Source organism: Mobula hypostoma, chromosome 3 (assembly GCF_963921235.1).
Source record: "Mobula hypostoma chromosome 3, sMobHyp1.1, whole genome shotgun sequence".
Taxonomy (NCBI): domain Eukaryota; kingdom Metazoa; phylum Chordata; class Chondrichthyes; order Myliobatiformes; family Myliobatidae; genus Mobula; species Mobula hypostoma.
The window spans coordinates 114,332,271-114,348,715 of NC_086099.1; the positions used below are offsets into that span (position 1 = coordinate 114,332,271).

General features: G+C 48.8%; 1 protein-coding gene across 2 annotated transcripts in view; it reads right to left on the reverse strand.

The window, feature by feature from the left end:
- dcaf8 (DDB1 and CUL4 associated factor 8) overlaps window positions 1-9,987 on the reverse strand; it is a 74,453-nt gene extending 64,466 nt beyond the window's left edge. Inside the window, exon 1 of one of the 2 annotated variants that reach the window (XM_063043612.1) lies at window positions 9,835-9,987. The gene's annotated coding sequence lies outside the window, so the exon portion shown is untranslated. Of the gene's footprint in view, window positions 1-9,159; window positions 9,384-9,834 lie in introns of those variants that run through there. The other variant, XM_063043613.1, reaches the window with a different exon arrangement.
- Window positions 9,988-16,445: the final 6,458 nt, after the last annotated feature.

Here is a 16,445-nt window from a genome sequence, read left to right on the forward strand (position 1 = left end):
TATACCCAAACATGGGGAGGGCTTTGGGAGTAAACCACAAAGGGAAGTGTGGAGCTGGAGACCCTAAGGCAATCCAACACTGAGTTCAATGCTGACTGGCAGCTCTGGCAACACCACTGGCACAAAAAAACTACAGGTCTCTGCCGTTCCTTTAGAGTCATCGGCTGTGTGGAGAGGGGGAGCCTGTTACATGGACAGCAGCCTGCTCTCCATATCGTGTTGCCCAGGCTTGAATAGCACGTAGACAGTTGGGACACAAAGTCCATGGTCAACCCAACCATCACAGGGCTTCAACTACTCAGTCATCCTCCCTTTGATTTCAACAGCCTTCTGGAGAGGAGGCATTTCAGGTCTACCTCTTCCAATTTAGCACTCAGGACAGAGGCTCGTCTACACTTTGGCAGCCTGGTGCTGACTGGGAGACAACCCTGGTCAGCCTTTACAACACTGGTTAGATCACATGGACTTCACCACACTACAGCAAAGAGACAGGGTGCGGACGAGACTCTCCAGCAGAGATTCTGCATCCAGAGCAACACATACAAAATGCTGGAGGAACAGCAGGTCAGGCAGCATCTATGGAAATGAATAAACAGTCGACAATCTGGCCCGAGACCCTTCTTCAGGACTGGAAAGGAAGGGGGAAGACACCATAGTAAAAAGGAGGGGGGTGGGGAAAGGAAGGAGGATAGCTCGAAGGTGATTGGTGAAGCCAGGTGAGTGGGAAAAGTAAAGGGCTGGAGAAGGAACATGAAAGGAGAGGAGAGTGTATCATCGGGGAAAGGGAGGAAGGAGTGCCACCAGGGGTTGATGATACGCAGGTGAGGAGCCACAAGAGGCTAGAGCGGGGAAGAGAAGAGGGAAGGGCAGAGGAAAAGAAAGAGACAAAAATACTGGAAGGAGAAATGAATGGTTGTGCCATCAGGTTGGAGAGTACCCAGATGGAATATAAGCTGTTACTCTCCAGCCTGAGAGTGGCCTCACCATGGCCTTTGACCAACACGTCAGATCAGGAATGGGGATCGGAATTAAAATGATAGCCGGATAGGCAGAGGGGCACATTGCATGGGCCGAATTTGTTGGACTGACCGTGATTAGAACACAGAACATTGACTCACAAGGTTGACCGGACATTTCAACCTAGCCCACGTCCCACATGGCCCTCCTATCATCAACGTCTCTTGCATCTCCCTAATAAAATCTTTCTAGCACCACACTGCACACACCCACCACTGTGTAAAAAAAAGCCTACCTCCGACATCCCTCTAAGTAACTTTCCACCTTAAAATTATGTCTGCCTTTTAGCCATTTCCACAGTGGAAAGTCAACCATCCACTTGATCTTTGCCCCTTATTGTCTTATACCCCTCTATAAATCACTTCTTGTCCTTCACTCCAAAGAGAAAATCCCCCAGCTCATTCAACCTTTCCTCATGGAAAGTGCTCTGTAATCCAGGCAGCATCCAGGTTAATCTCCTCTGCACCGTCTCTAAATCAAACATGAGCTTTATTTGTCACACGTAATGGAAACCACGCAATGTGTTGCTTGTGTCAACAACCAACAATCCGAGGATATACTGGAGACAACCCAGAGGTGCTGCCATATATCCAGTGTCCACATCTTACTAAGCCAAACACATCCGTCATTGGAAGGTGAGAGGACACCCACTGTCACGTGGAGAAAGTACAAGCTCCTTACTGACAACAGCAGCAATTGAGCCCAGCTCACTGGTAACCCCAACACTACCGTGATGCCTACTGCGAAGGAGTGATCCGACTGAACACAGTACTCTATTTGGAGAATAACCATCTCTCTTCCTGGTAGCATACACTTAAACTTCTATATTAAAGTCACGTTCCAAGGGACGGTGAAAACCTGTTTTGCGTGCCATCTGTCCACACATTACCACAGTGAGGGAAGTCAGGAGCAGAATGGACGATAAACTCCTACAGTTACAGAGAAAGTGCAGTGCAGTGCAGACAGACAGCAGGTGCAAACTCACAACAAGGTCAAGTCCATTTTATCCTATCTTCTGTTTATATCCCAACGTCCATCATAGCCCCAGCAGTGAGGACATCATCAAAAAAGCAGCATCCATCATTAAGGACCCCATCAGCCAGGATGTGCTCTCTTCTCACTGCTACCATCAGGGCGAAGACACACACTCTGCTAACTGCCCAGATGCCCCCTATTGCGGGGAGGGGGCACCAATCGACTCTGCTCCAACATGCAGCAAGTTCTCAACCATCACTGCACCCCCCTCCTCAACTACCAGATCGTGCCCCCACCCCTCCTCCACTACTAGACCGTGCCCCCACCCCTCAACTACTAGATCGTGCCCCCACCCCTCCTCAACTACTAGATCGTGCCCCCACCCCTCCTCCACTACTAGACCGTGCCCCCACCCCCTCCTCAACTACTAGACCAGGCCCCCACCCCTCCTCAACTACTAGACCGTGTCCCCACCCCTCCTCAACTACGAGACCATGCTCCCACTCCCTCCTCACCTACTGGACCGTGCCCCCACCCCCTCCTCCACTACTAGACCGTGCCCCCACCCCCTCCTCAACTACTAGACCCGGCCCCCACCCCTCCTCAACTACTAGACGGTGCCCCCACCCCCTCCTCAACTACTAGACCAGGCCCCCACCCCCTCCTCAACTACTAGACCGTGCCCCCACCCCTCCTCAACTACTAGACCGTGCTCCCACTCCCTCCTCACCTACTGGACCGTGCCCCCACCCCTCCTCAACTACTAGACCGTGCTCCCACCCCCTCCTCCACTACTAGACCGTGCCCCCACCCCCTCCTCAACTACTAGACCAGGCCCCCACCCCTCCTCAACTACTAGACCGTGCTCCCACCCCTCCTCCACTACTAGACCGTGCTCCCACCCCTCCTCCACTACTAGACCGTGCCCCCACCCCTCCTCAACTACTAGACCCGGCCCCCACCCCTCCTCAACTACTAGACCCGGCCCCCACCCCTCCTCAACTACTAGACGGTGCCCCCACCCCCTCCTCAACTACTAGACCAGGCCCCCACCCCTCCTACTAGACCAGGCCCCCACCCCTCCTCAACTACTAGACCGTGCTCCCACCCCCTCCTCACCTAGAGAATGGGATTGTTGAGAAATTGGATGGTATGGTATGTTATGTTGGCCTTTTAGTCTTCACCAGTTGGGGGATTGAGTTCAAGAGCCATGAGGTGATGTAGCTCTATAAAACCCTGGTTAGACCACACTCGGAGCATGGTGCTCAGTTCTGGTCACCTCATTCTAGGAGAGATATGCAACCTTTAGAGAGGGCACAGAGCAGATTTACCAGGATGCTGCCTGGATTAGAGAGCATGTCTTACCAGGAAAGGTAGCTTAGGCTTTTCTCTTTGGAAAGGGTGAAGAGAAACGACTTGTTGGAGGTGTACAAGATGATAAGAGGCATAGATCAAGTGTATAGTCAGAAGAGGTTTTTCTCAGGGCAGAAATGCCTAGTAGGAGGGGGCACGATTTTAAGGTGATGGAGGAAAGTATAGGGATAGTCAGATAGCTTTTTTTATACACAGAGAGTGGTGAGTGCGATGAAACGTGCTGTGAGGGGTGGTGGTAGAGGCTGATACATTCCGGACATTTGAGAGACTCTTAGATAAACAAAGCTGTATCGGTTAGTAGGCCAATTGGTCATTTAAACCATGCTGTGATTAGGTGCAGGTTAAATAGGTGCGTTGCTGGATGGTGCGGCTCAGAGGAATGGAAGGGCCTGTTCCACACTATGGGCAAACAACAGGAATTCTGCAGATTCTGGAAATTCAAGCAACACACATAAAATTTGCTGGTGAACGCAGCAGGCCAGGCAGCATCTCTAGGAAGAAGTGCAGTCTAGGAAGAGGTGCAGTCGACGTTTCAGGCCGAGACCCTTCATCAGGACTAACGAAGGTTAGTCCTGACGAAGGGTCTCAACCTGAAGCGTCGACTGCACCTCTTCCTAGAGATGCTGCCTGGCCTGCTGCGTTCACCAGCAATTTTGATGTGTGTTGTGAGAGGAATGGGTAAGGGTCTGATCCACACTGAGTCTAACTAGTCATGAGAGAAATGGGTAAGGGCCTGATCCACACTGAGTCTAACTAGTCATGAGGGGAATGGGTAAGGGTCTGATCCACACTGAGTCTAACTAGTCATGAGGGGAATGGGTAAGGGCCTGATCCACACTGAGTCTAACTAGTCATGAAGGGAATGGGTAAGGGCCTGATCCACACTGAGTCTAACGAGTCATGAGGGGAATGGGTAAGGGTCTGATGCACACTGAGTCTAACTAGTCATGAAGGGAATGGGTAAGGGTCTGATCCACACTGAGTCTAACCAGTCATGAGGGGAATGGGTAAGGGTCTGTTCCACACTGAGTCTAACTAGTCATGAGAGAAATGGGTAAGGGTCTGATCCACACTGAGTCTAACTAGTCATGAGGGGAATGGGTAAGGGTCTGATCCACACTGAGTCTAACTAGTCATGAGGGGAATGGGTAAGAGTCTGATCCACACTGAGTCTAACTAGTCATGAAGGGAATGGGTAAGGGCCTGATCCACACTGAGTCTAACTAGTCATGAAGGGAATGGGTAAGGGTCTGATCCACACTGAGTCTAACTGGTCATGAAGGGAATGGGTAAGGATCTGATCCACACTGAGTCTAACTAGTCATGAAGGGAATGGGTAAGGGTCTGTTCCACACTGAGTGTAACTAGTCATGAGGGGAATGGGTAAGGGTCTGATCCACACTGAGTCTAACTAGTCATAAAGGGAATGGGTAAGGGTCTGATCCACACTGAGTGTAACTAGTCATGAAGGGAATGAGTAAGGGTCTGATCCACACTGAGTCTAACTAGTCATGAGGGGAATGGGTAAGGGTCTGATCCACACTGAGTCTAACTAGTCATGAAGGGAATGGGTAAGGGTCTGATCCACACTGAGTCTAACTAGTCATGAAGGGAATGGGTAAGGGTCTGATCCACACTGAGTCTAACTAGTCATGAAGGGAATGGGTAAGGGTCTGTTCCACACTGAGTGTAGCTAGTCATGAAGGGAATGAGTAAGGGTCTGATCCACACTGAGTCTAACTAGTCATGAGGGGAATGGGTAAGGGTCTGATCCACACTGAGTCTAACTGGTCATGAGGGGAATGGGTAAGGGTCTGATCCACACTGAGTGTAACTAGTCATGAAGGGAATGAGTAAGGGTCTGATCCACACTGAGTCTAACTAGTCATGAGGGGAATGGGTAAGGGTCTGATCCACACTGAGTCTAACTGGTCATGAGGGGAATGGGTAAGGGTCTGATCCACACTGAGTCTAACTAGTCATGAAGGGAACGGGTAAGGGTCTGTTCCACACTGAGTGTAACTTGTCATGAAGGGAATGAGTAAGGGTCTGATCCACACTGAGTCTAACTAGTCATGAGGGGAATGGGTAAGGGTCTGATCCACACTGAGTCTAACTGGTCATGAGGGGAATGGGTAAGGGTCTGATCCACACTGAGTCTAACTAGTCATGAAGGGAACGGGTAAGGGTCTGTTCCACACTGAGTGTAACTTGTCATGAAGGGAATGAGTAAGGGTCTGATCCACACTGAGTCTAACTAGTCATGAGGGGAATGGGTAAGGGTCTGATCCACACTGAGTCTAACTAGTCATGAAGGGAATGGGTAAGGGCCTGATCCACACTGAGTCTAACTGGTCATGAGGGGAATGGGTAAGGGTCTGATCCACACTGAGTCTAACTAGTCATGAAGGGAACGGGTAAGGGTCTGTTCCACACTGAGTGTAACTTGTCATGAAGGGAATGAGTAAGGGTCTGATCCACACTGAGTCTAACTAGTCATGAGGGGAATGGGTAAGGGTCTGATCCACACTGAGTCTAACTAGTCATGAGGGGAATGGGTAAGGGTCTGATCCACACTGAGTCTAACTAGTCATGAAGGGAATGGGTAAGGGTCTGATCCACACTGAGTCTAACTAGTCATGAGGGGAATGGGTAAGGGTCTGATCCACACTGAGTCTAACTAGTCATGAAGGGAATGGGTAAGGGTCTGATCCACACTGAGTGTAACTAGTCATGAAGGGAATGAGTAAGGGTCTGATCCACACTGAGTCTAACTAGTCATGAGGGGAATCGGTAAGGGTCTGTTCCACACTGAGTGTAACTAGTCATGAAGGGAATGGGTAAGGGTCTGATCCACACTGAGTCTAACTAGTCATGAGGGGAATGGGTAAGGGTCTGATCCACACTGAGTCTAACTAGTCATGAAGGGAATGGGTAAGGGTCTGATCCACACTGAGTCTAACTAGTCATGAGGGGAACGGGTAAGGGTCTGATCCACACTGAGTCTAACTAGTCATGAAGGGAATGGGTAAGGCGGTGAAAACTCACATTCCTTTTTCCCAGGGTGGGGTGTCTAAAACTAGAAGGGCAAGAGATTCAAGCTGAGAGGAGAAAAGATTTAAAGTGGAGCAGAGAGGAAAGGTTTTCCACACAGAGGTGAGGGTACATGGTGAAGTACTATTACTTTTGGACAGATACACGGACGAGAGGGCTGGCTGGTGGTGTAGTGGCGTCAGCACTGGACTTCAGGGCAGATGGTCCTGAGTTCGAATCCGGCTGGGTCCCAACCTGGGCAGCAGCAGTATCAGTGTGGAAGACAGGCCTGGTCATCCACTTGAAAACTCTACGGACTAATACACTGAGTCAACAGCGACTCGACAACACTCAACAACAAGATGGATGGGAAAGGTTTCGAAAGACATGAGATAATCGCGGGCAGATGGAGTTAGCACAGGTTAGGCATCGCGGTCAGAATGGATGGATTGTACAACTCCGGGTTCTTCCCAGAACCCCCACCCTCACCCTCACCCCCACCCCAATGGGAGCAGCTTCCCCCTGTCCCACCACAGCATCATCTTGTCCACTCTCCGAGGGTGAACCATCCCAGCCTTTCCCGTTTCACCCTGGTGCTGAAACTGCACGTCTCAGGAACTCAAACTGGCTCATAAACTGTTTCCACACCCAGTTCGAGTCCAGCCTGCCCCCCATCCCTCCCTTGTTTTCTTCTTGCTGGATCTATTTACGAGTCCCATGCCCCCCCCTCACTGTTTCAGCCTCTTTCCAGAGGTTATTCTCAGTCCCACACACCGTAAGAACATAAGAAATAGCAGCAGAATTAGAGAATTAGGCCGTTCAGCCTGTCGTCTACTCCCCATTCCTTCACGGCTGATTTATTATCCTTCTCAACCCCATTCTCCTGCCTTCTCCGTTACCTTCGACACCCTGACTACATCCAATGGCTTAGCCTCTAAGGCGGTCTATGACAATGAATTCCAGTTTCACTACCCTCTGGGTAAAGTACTATCTCATCTCTGTTCTAAAGGGACATCCCTCTATTCTGAGGCCGTGCCCTCTGGTCCAAGACTCCCCCACTATAGGAAACATCCTCTCCACATCTACTTTATCTGTGTCCTCTGGTCCAAGACTCCCCCACTACAGGAAACATCCTCTCCACATCCAGTCTATCTGTGTCCTGTGGTCCTAGACTCCCCACTATAGGAAATATCCTCTCCACATCCACTCTATCTGTGTCCTCTGGTCCTAGACTCCCCACTATAGGAAACATCCTCTCCACATCCACTCTATCTGTGTCCTCTGGTCCTAGACTCCCCCACTATAGGAAACATCCTCTCCACATCTACTCTATCTGTGTCCTCTGGTCCTAGACTCCCCACTATAGGAAACATCCTCTCCACATCCACTCCGCCTAGGCCTTTCAATATTCAGTAGGTTTCACTGAGATCCCCCCTTGTTCTTCTAAACTCCAGCGAGCACTTGCCCATATGTTAACTCTTTCATTGCTGGAAGCATTTACGTGAACCTCCTTTGAACCCTCTCCAGTGCCAGTACATCCTTTCTCAGACAAGGAGCCCAAAACTGCTCACAATACTCCAAGTGCAGTCTGACCAGTGCCTCAGCATTACATCCTTCTCTGGGTTGTGCCAGTTGGTTCAAGATCGAATGGTTGAAGGGAAGTACTGTTTCTGAGTCTAGTGATGTGGAACTTGAGGCTTCTGTAACTGCTACCCAATGGGAGCTGCAAGAAGACGGTATGGCCTGGACTTGTCTACAACCTCTTCAGGACTCTCTCCAACATCAGCTCACCTTTCCTTAGATAAAGGGCACAAAACTGCTCACAATACTCCAATGGCAATCTAACCATATCCCCCGCAAGTGGGTAACACTCACAACACGCTGGAGGAACTCAGCAGGTCGGGCAGCATCCGTGGAAAAGATCGGTCGACGTTTCCGTCCGGAACCCTTCGTCAGGACCGAACATCTGGCCCAAAACGTCGACCGATCTTTTCCATGGATGCTGCCCGACCTGCTGAGTTCCTCCAGCATGTTGTGAGTGTTGTTTTGACCCCAGCATCTGCAGATTATTTTGTGCAAGTGGGTGCCGTTACACAGGGCCTCTCCCAATAGTCCCTCCAGCGTAGACCCAAGGGCAACAAGGGACCAAGACGGTAGCTGACTAGTAAGCACTGCTGCCCCCACTGGGAGAGGAGGGGGGAATTTCCTCCATACGGGAAGAGTCTGTGGCAGATCACTAACCCACCAGCCTCCAACATCCACAGCCACACCATCGGGACGTGGTATGACTGACAGGTGGCAAGCTTGCTAACCCCTCCAAGGGGCGACTGTCAACCCCCTGACCAGGCAGCGGCAGGACTGGCATTCCCAGGACAGGAAGCCAAGCTGTCCGAGGGCCCAGTTGCTACTCCACAGCCAACCTGCCAGGCACAGTTCCTTCAGGCAAGAAGCAGGTGGCAGTGACCCAGGCCGGCTAACTACAGCAGGTCAAGTGGGCCCACCGACAGCCCCCGACCCACCTGCGAGCAGAGGAAGTGGGTTGAATGGAGTGTGAGGCAGCGCTCACGGCAAATGGGAGGGTCTTGCCAGCCAAACCCGTTGCCCTGCCAACCACTATCCAACACCCAAGACCCCCAGAGCAGGAAATTGAACGGGCAGCCGGAAGGAAGTCATCCTGCGGGCACGACGTGACACCCTCGACCCATAGCCTGGCCTGATGCACCCGGCTAAACACAGAGACATCACCCCACCACAACATACCTTCCACCCCTGCCCCAAGCCTCCCTCCGTTCCCGGACTTCTGTAAGGATATAACTCGGTTTTTATCTGTAGCCTGAGTGGTTTCTGGGGCCTTTAGCCCCTCTCGCCCTAGGCCCCAGGCCGGAGATTCAAGCTGCTCCGCTTGTTGTTGTTGTTGGCTTGGCCCTCCGCCGCCATCTTTGTTGCAGGCGACAACAGGCCCCGCCCCTTCCCTTCCACCGTCTCCTGCCAATCACTGTGATTGACAGATTGTCCCTCCAAACGCCGGCCCGCTCTGAGCGTAAAGGGGAAGGGGGAAGTGGGTGAAAAACAAACTGAAACGCAAACAGGCCGGGCTTGCAGTGAAAACAGAAGCACTCGGCGGGTCAGACAACATCCGTGTGAAGACAAACAAGAGTTAAAGTTTCCGGTGCGAAACCATATACTGCGGGGAAATGCAATGCCCCTCACTAAGATGGCCACTGCCCCGGAGAGATGCCCCGTAAAATGGCGGCCGCTTGTGGATTTGCCCCTCATAATGGCGACCACGCGAATTACGTCGATTTTTTTACGACTCGATTTAAATTTATCGCTCTAATAAATGCTATCAACGATTTTCACATGCGAATTACGAATATGAGAACATGACAGAATCGAAGTGGGTAAAGCACATTAACTGTCAACAACGAAAATTACTTTCCCGTGGAAGTCTCCTTCTTCTCCTGCTCTAGGCCTTAATGCAGCTTTTTCCTCTTTTTCTCGCAGATCTGCATCAGCGACGCAAAAGGTTTTAAAACCAAGTAATTCTATTAAAAGTTCAGTGATAGCAACTCCAACCGTCCGCGGTAAATCGTCACTTCCTGTACTGGCGCCGGTGCGTCAACCAATCCGATTTGAACAGCGCCATTTTGCCTTCCTTTTGCCCGTCAATCATCAACCAACTTTATCAGTACAAATTCCAAACCTTCGAAGTTTTCATGAACGATACATAGGATTACTCTGGTTATTTTCGCTTCATATTTGTTATCTTTACTCCTTGCTAATATTTTGTGTGGTGGTATGATTTTTGAAAGTGTTTGGAGTGGAGATCACTTGTAATGATGTCACCTCCTGTTTACATCTCCCCGATTTAATTTTATCGATAGGAAGTGCGTTGACGGGACCAGAACTCTGCTAAAATGTGATTTTATTCTTCTTTTGTATGTCACCAATTACACAAAAACAGAAGAAAGGGTTTCTGTAATCCTTTTTCACAAACAATAAGGCGCTCCAATCTCTCAGGGAAAAAAGCGCTTTCGCGGATATCAAAGTGCCTACAGCCACATAATATGTCGGTATGCAACGCACAAAAAAAAGCCGGAGAACGCAGCAAGTCAGGCAGCATCCATGGAGGGAGAAAAGCAGAACCTTGGGGCAAAGCATCTGGCCTGCTGAAGTGCCAAAGCTCAAAGTAAAATTTATTATCAGAGTACATACACGCCGCCACATACAACAGAGATTCTTTTCTGCCAACACACTTAGGACATCTATAGAACAGTAACTGTAAACTGTTCAGATGCAGATATAAATCAATAGTAATAACAAGATAAAAGAGTCCTTAAATGAGTCCTTTTCTTCAAGAGTCTGATGGTTGAGGGGCAGTATCTGTTCTTGAATCTGGCAGTGAGAGTCCTGAGGCTCCTATATCTTCTACCTCGCGGCAGCAGTGAGAAAAGAGTATGGTCTGGGTGGTGAGGATCTTTGATGATGGATTCTGCTTGTCTACGGCAATGTTTCATGTTGATGTGCTGAATGGTTGGGAGGGTTTTATCTGTGATGTACTGGCTGAATCCACTGCCTTTTGTCGGATTTTCCACTCAAAGGCATTGGTGTTCCCATACCAGGCTGTGATCCAGCCAGTCAGCACACTTTCCACCACACAGTTTGCCAAGGCTTTCGATGACATGCCAAATCTCCGCAGACTCCTGAGGAAGTCACAGTCATAGTCATTGTCATACTTTATTGATCCCGAGGGAAATTGGGTTTTGTTCAGTTGCACCAACCAAGAATAGAGTATAAATATAGCAATATAAAACCATAAAAAAAATAGTAATATGTAAATTATGCCAGGAAATAAGTCCAGGACCAGCCTATTGGCTCAGGGTGTCTGACCCTCCAAGGGAGGAGTTGTAAATTTCGATGGTAGAGGTGCTGTCGTGCTTTCTTTGCAATTATATTTATATGATGGGTCCAGGACAGGTCCTCTGAGAGAGTGACTCCAGCATTTTGTGTGTGTTGCTCAAGACTTCCAGCATCTGCAGAATCTCTTGTGTTTCTACATTATTATTATTATTATTATAAATAACTGGGTTATTTCTTCAGCGGTTTGATTGGGGCACAACTACACAAGCGCGTGGACATCAGCCAGTGAGAACAGTGAGAAGAGTTTAAAAGGAGACAGCTTTATAGCGCAGGTATCAGAGTAGAGAGAGACAGAGTAGGAAGGATTTGGTTCAACGGGAATTCGGTGATAACAGGTCGAGGCGAGATAGGTTGCCTGTGTAGAATACGGACAGGAAGAATGTGTGTGAGGCCGGTGTCCTGTACTGGGTGTCAGATGTGGGAGGTCCTGGAGACTCCCGGCCTCCCAAACGGCCACATCTGCACCAGGTGTGTTGAGCTGCTGCTCCTTAGAGACCACGTTAGCGAACTGGAGATGCAGCTGGATGACCTTCGTCTGGTCAGGGAGAGTGAGGAGGTGATAGAGAGGAGCTATAGGCAGGTAATCACACCGGGGCCTCGGGAGACAGATAGGAGGGTAACAGTCAAGAGAGGGAAGGGCAGGAGTCAGATACTAGAGAGTACCCCTGTGGCTGTCCCCTTAACAATAAGTACTTCTGTTTGAGTACTGTTGGGGGGGGATGGCCTACCTGGGGAAGCAACAGTGGTCGCACCTCTGACACAGAGTCTGGCCCTATGGCTCAGAAGGGTAGGGAAAGGAAGAGGATGTCAGTAGTGATAGGGGACTCTATAGTTAGGGGGTCAGACAGGTGATTCTGTGGATGCAGGAAAGAAGCACAGATGGAAGTTTGCCTCCCAGGTGCCAGGGTCCGGGATGTTTCTGATTACGTCCACAATATCCTGAAGTGGGAAGGCGAACAGCCAGAGCTTGTGGTACATATTGGTACCAACGACACAGGCAGGAAAAGGGAGGAAGTCCTGAAAACAGACTACAGGGAATTAGGAAGGAAGTTGAGAAGCAGTACCTCAAAGATAGTAATCTTGGGATTACTGCCTGTGCCACGCGACAGTGAGTATAGGAATAGAGTGAGATGGAGGATAAATGCGTGGCTGAGGGATTGGAGCAGGGGGCGGGGATTCAGATTTCTGGATCAGTGGGATCTCTTCTGGGTCAGGTGTGACCTGTACAAAAAGGATGGGTTGCACTTGTAACTTAAGGGGACCAATATCCTGGCGGGGAGGATAATGGGGAGAGTTAAGGCTATTGGGGAGAGTTTAAACTAGAATTACTGGGGGGTGGGAACCGAACTGAAGAGACGGCTCACAAACAGAGAAACCTTGTAGACAGTGCGAAAGGGAAGATAGGCAGGTGATAGAGAAGGGATACGCTCAGACTGATGGTTTGAGATGTGTCTATTTTAATGCAAGGAGCTTCATGAACAAAGTGGATGAGCTTAGAGCGTGGATCAGTACTTGGAGCTATGAAGTTGTGACCATTACAGAGACTTGGATGGTTCAGGGGCAGGAATGGCTACTTCAAGTGCCAGGCTTTAGATGTTTCAGAAAGGACAGGGAGGGAGGCAAAAGAGGTGGGGGCGTGGCACTGTTGATCAGAGATAGTGTCACGGCTACAAACAAGGAGGAAGTCATGGAGGGGTTGTCTATGGAGTCTCTGTGGGTGGAAGTTAGGAACAGGAAGGGGTCAATAACTCTACTGAGTGTTTTTTATAGACCACCCAATAGTAACAGGGATATTGAGGAGCAGATAGGGAGACAGATACTGGAAAGGTGTAATAATAACAGGGTTGTTGTGGTGGGAGATTTTAATTTCCCAAATATCGATTAGCATCTCCCTCGAGCGAGGGGTTTAGATGGGGTGGAGTTTGTTAGGTGTGTTCAGGAAGGTTTCTTGACACAATATGTAGATAAGATTACAAGAGGAGAGGCTGTACTTGATCTGGTATTGGAAAATGAACCTGGTCAGGTGTCAGGTCTCTCAGCGGGAGAGCATTTTGGAGATAGTGATCACAATTCTATCTCCTTTACCATAGCACTGGAGAGGGATTGGAACAGACAAGTTAGGTAAGTGTTTAATTGGAGTAAGGGGAAACATGAGGCTATCAGGCAGGAACTTAGAAGTATAAATTGGGAACAGATATTCTCAGGGAAATGTACGGAAGAAATGTGGCAAATGTTTAGGGGATATTTGCTTGAAATTCTGCATAGGTACGTTCCAAGACAGGGAAAGGATGGTAGGGTACGGGAACCGTGATGTACAAAGGCTGTTCTAAATATAATCAAGAAGAAAAGAAAAACTTACGAAAGGTTCAAAAAACTAGGTAATGATAGAGATCTAGAAGCTAGCAGAAAGAGCTTAAGAATGAAATTAAGAGAGCCAGAAGGGGCCATAAGAAGGCCTTGGCAAACAGGATTAAGGAAAACCCCAAGGCAATCTACAAGTATGTGAAGAGCAAGAGGATAAGACGTGAGAGAATAGGACCAATCAAGTGTGACAGTGGAAAAGTGTGTATGGAACCGGAGAAGATAGCAGAGGTACTTAATGAGTACTTTGCTTCAGTATTCACTACGGAAAAGGATCTTGGCAATTGTAGGGATGACTTACAGCGGACTGAAAAGCTTGAGCATGTAGATATTAAGAAAGAGGATGTACTGGAGCTTTTGGAAAGCATCAAGTTGGATAAGTCACCAGGACCAGACGAGATGTACCCCAGGCTACTGTGGAAGGCGAGGGAGAAGATTGCTGAGCCTCTGGCAATGATCTTTGCATCATCAATGGGGACGGGAGAGGTTCTGGAGGATTGGAGGGTTGTGGATGTTGTTCCCTTATTCAAGAAAGGGAGTAGAGATATCCCAGGAAATTATAGTCTTACTTCAGTGGTTGGTAAGTTGATAGAAAAGATCCTGAGAGGCAGGATTTATGAACATTTGGAGAGGCATAATATGATCAGGAATAGTCAGCATGGCTTTGTCAAGGGCAGGTCGTGCCTTACGAGCCTGATTGAATTTTTTGAGGATGTGACTAAACACATTGATGAAAGTAGAGCAGTAGATGTAGTGTATATGGATTTCAGCAAGGCATTTGATAAGGTACCCCATGCAAGGTTTATTGAGAAAGTAAAGAGGCGTGGGGATTCAAGGGGAGATTGCTTTGAGGATCCAGAACTGGCTTGCCCACAGAAGGCAAAGAGTTGTTATAAATGGGTCATATTCTGCATGGAGGTCGGTGACCAGTGGTGTGCCTCAGGGATCTGTTCTGGGACCCCTAGTCTTTGTGATGTTTATAAATGACCTGGATGAGGAAGTGGAGGGACAGGTTAGAAGGACCTATATTGGGCTGTAGGTTTTTCTATGTTTCTATGGTTAACTCATCTGAGGACCTGAATGACGACACCAGGCTGGTTACAGACTTTATTAAAGCAGCAGTTGATGAGTGTGTCTGCCCAAAATCATTCAGGGTTTTCCCCAATCAGAAGCCCTGGATGAACAATGAAATCCAGAACCTGCTGAGAGCCCGATGAGAGGAATTCAAGCCTGAAGATCAAGAACGCCACGAGGTGCAAGTATGATCTCTGGAAAGCCATCTCCCGGGCAAAGTGGTGATTCCAAACTAGACTGGAATCAATGAGGGATGCTCGACAGCTGTGGCAGAGTTTGAATGCCATAACCTCCTACAAAGTTAAATCTTGTGACATGGGGGACAGCAGAGCTTTGTTCCCAGATATACTCAATGCTTTCTATGCTCGCTTTGACACCCCCATGTCTCCCGATGATCCTTTGGTCTCAGATAACTTGCTGGCTGCCTTCGAGAGAGTGAATCCATGGAAACTGTCCGGTCTGGACATGGTACCTGGCTCTGTACTAAAAGCCTGTGCTGACCAACTGGCTGATGTATTCATGGATATCTTCAACCCATCACTCCAACAGTCTCTGATATTCTCTTGCTTCAATCATGATGCTGCCATGAAGAGTGTGGTAACTTGTCTAAATGACTATCGCCAATTGGCACTTACATCTACCGTGATGAAGTATTTTAGGATGCTGGTGTTGAAGCATATCAGCTCCTGTCTGAATGACAACTTGGACCTGCTCCAATTTGCCTACCGAAGCAACATGTCAATCCTATCTCGTTGGCTCTTCACAGCAAAGATGGATGCTCTTTGTTGATTACAGCTCAGCATGAAAAACTATCATCCCCAAAAAAACTAATCGGTAAACTCCAGACAATAACCCCTTGTGCAATTGGATTCTGGATTTCCTCACTCGTAGAGCCCAATCAGTTCAGATTGGCACAAACATCTCCCTCACAAACTCCATTAGCACAGCAGCACTGCATGGATGTGTCCTTAGTCCCCACTCTACTCGCTCTACACCCGTGACTGTGTGGCAAAGTACAGCTCCAACACCAGGTACAAGTTTGCTGATCACACCACTGTTGTGGGCCATATCAAAGGTGGTGATGAATCAGCATACAGGAGGGAGATTGGAAACTTGGCTGAGTGGTGTCTCTCAGACTTCAGGAGAGAGAAATCAGAGGCGCAAAGGGACTTGGGAGTCCTAGTGCTGGATTCCCTAGAGGTTAGCTTGCAGGTTGAGTTGGTGGTAAGGAGAGCAAATGCAATGTTGGCATTCATTTTGAGAGGACTAGAATAAAAAGCAAGGATGTAATGCTGAGGCTTTATAAGGCTTTGGTGGGACCTGTACAGATTGGATGGGTTGCACCTGAACTCGAGGGGGAGCAATATCCTTGCAGGTAGGTTTGCTAGCATGGTTTGGGAGGGTTTAAACTAATTTGCAAGGGGGATGGGAGCTGGAGCGATAGAGCAGTGAAAGAAGTGCATGGAGTAAAGCCAGATCTAACATACAGAGAGGCTTTGGGGAAAGAGAAGCAGAATAAACGGTGTAAAGGTAGTAAGGCAGAAGGGCTAAAGTGCGTGTACTTCAATGCAAGAAGCATCAGGAACAAAGATGATGAACTGAGAGCTTGGATACATACATGGAATTATGATGTAGTGGCCATTACAGAGACTTGGCTGGCACCAGGGCAGGAATGGATTCTCAATATTCCT